Here is a 2,741-nt window from a genome sequence, read left to right as displayed (position 1 = left end):
TCGTGTCGGCTGCTCACGTGGTGGTCCCCCTGGGCCTCCTGCACATGAGGAGGTTGCAGCGGTGGTTCATCCGCCTGCGTGTCGACCCGGTGAGACAGCCCCTGTGGGTCCGGCCGCTGAGAGGCTTAGCCCCTGTGTACCCTACGCCGTAGGTGACGGCGTAGGGTACACAGCCTGATGTGCACCTCCTCAAAAATGTAACTACACGTTGAATCGACGCGGACCGTAAGCTCTGTGATTGGTTGGTTGAGTAGCCTCGCAATGCCTCCGAGCCGACAGGAAGTGTCCGTGCTTTGAAGTAACTTTTACTAGTGGCCAAAACGGCGACTGTAACATGGTGGATCAATATATTTGACTGTCACAACCCAAGCGAAATGACTTGTTTCATTATCAGAATGTGATCCATTAGGTCGATAACATTTGAAAAGGCCACACCAGCCACACGTATGCAATTTCTTTTCACGTTAGCGGAGGGCTAAACCGGAAGTTAACCGGCTAAGCCGGCAAAAGTCAGTACAGTGGACGCTGTAGCGCTACCAGCGACTAGTGTTTGGGGGTGTAATTGCAGATTGATGGATACACGGACGCACAATTATAAATGCATGGCTACATGCGTAGCCTACGGCGTAACTGCACGTAGGCCCTACGCAGGAGTATAAATCAAGCTTTACTTGTGGCTCTGACATCGGCCAGGTGGGTCAGCAATCTGGCTGCCCTCTCTATGTCTCCGTTGTGTCTTAGGATCCAGGATGACGGCAGCTCGGCTGTCCTGTGCCCCAATCCTGCATTCATGCCTAAGAGCTTCACCAGCTCCTTCAGTCGCGGGTGATTACTCTCTTGGGCTTCTTTCCTTCCCCCCATGGGTCTGAGGACGATGCTACATCCCACCTCCTCTGCCCAGTGCGTGCGCTGTCCTGTTACTTGGCGCGCACGGCCGCCTGGTGCCGTTCGCAGCGCCTGTTTATGCACTACAGAGAGCAGTCAAAGGGACTTCCCCTGTCAGCGCCGCGTCTGTCTCACTGGCTGTACGAGGCTATTTCACAGGCCTGTATGTCAGCCGGTGAGTCCCCTCCGGATAGCATCAGGGCGCACTCCACAAGAGGTGTCTCGTCCTATGTGGCGTTGCATGGTGGGATGACAGTGGACGACATCTGCACGGCGGGTCCCTGGTTGTCCCCGTGCTCTTTCGTCCGTTTCTAACTGTGGGATATCTCCTGTTTTTCACTGACTCACTCAGTACTTAGTAGTGTTTTGGCTTCTGTAAAGCTGGTGGGCCACCCATCCAGTTCCCCGACTGTTACACATGGGTCGGTCCTCTGCCTCCCATGTCACGCCATCAGTGCTTGTGCGCACGCCGACACCAATACTGCAGAGAGCAGGTGACTGGGTGGCTCATTTATGGCCCTGGGCAGGTGGGTTTTGTGCTTGGTGGTACCTTATGGGCCAGTGAGGCGTTGACTCATCCTGCTTCGCCTCTAACCCAATAGTGATAGCCTTAGAGGGCGAAGTCAATATGAAATAGAACGGTAGTTACGTACTGTACAGATTCTATGAGTATAGGCGCAGCCCTGTAAGTTGTAAGCCTCACTGGACCTTGGTTCTCAGTGCTGAAGAAAAGGCATTTTGGGAGCCGAAGGCTCACCATTGCATATATATAAGGTGTGGACGTAGGAGAGGCCCACGCTGTGGGTGGGCGTAGACAACTTTTCTCAGTGCCGCGCAGGCGCATGGAGGACCCAGTAGCGATAGCCTTAGAGGACTGCGCCTATACTCATAGAATCTGGAGTTACAGGTCCAAACAGTTTCAGGGGAGGCTCAGTGAATGGAAATGAAACAATGACATTAGTTATTGCATTAGTTATACAAAGGAGATCACATAGAATAGCCTGCATATGTGAAGGTTTAGAGTTAAAGTAGTTTTGGTTTTAGTTCAGAGTCAGAAACTAATAAATGGCTTAGGACATACCTTTTGTAAAACTATTTGGTGCAGTCAGATGTTATGTCAAACAGCAATATTAGGCTATTTTGGCTCAAATGTTGAGTGTCTATGGGAGAAGATCATGATCTCATAGACATTCAGGAATTGAGTGAAATTTACCAAGAAAATTAAAGATGGGGGGCTTTGTATGAGGAGTGGCCTGCAGTCACAGACTGTATATAAAACGGTTAGTTCACAAAAATTAGAGTTTTGGTGGTTTGTTTGAACAAGGTGGCCTGGGGTCTAGTCAAATTCCCGGCCTGAATTTTAAACTGTCTTCAGCAATTTCACCTTTTTATCGTGTGGCTGTTCTTTACCCAGTTGTATTCCTCCAACACAGCTGTTTCTGATTTTGTTTTAACCTACATTTTATTAAATTGATGATCATTAGTACCTTTTTGGTACAATTGTTGACTCATGCACCTAACGATATGCCTACAAAATCCCTGACTTTGAGAATGTGTACCTAGAAGAATTCATGTGGTTTTGAAGGCAAAGGGTCACACCAGATATTGATCTGATTTAGGTTTTTCTTCTGTTCATCTACTTTGTATTTTGTTAATTGATGAATATTATCTATTAAAGGTTCAGTGTGTAAGTTCTAGTGACATCTAGTGGTGAGGGTTGTGAAAAGCCCCCCCCCCCTCATCTGGACTAACATACCAAAGTAAATGAAGAAATTCTCAAACACTATCACTATCTAGTGCATTAAGTATGACCACTGACAGATAACAGGATAGTACATGACGTTTAAAAAGGCATT

The sequence above is a fragment of the Micropterus dolomieu genome, linkage group LG02 (genome assembly GCF_021292245.1).
Source record: "Micropterus dolomieu isolate WLL.071019.BEF.003 ecotype Adirondacks linkage group LG02, ASM2129224v1, whole genome shotgun sequence".
In the NCBI taxonomy this organism is placed as follows: Eukaryota; Metazoa; Chordata; class Actinopteri; order Centrarchiformes; family Centrarchidae; genus Micropterus; species Micropterus dolomieu.
Note: the sequence above shows the minus strand (reverse complement) of the source record.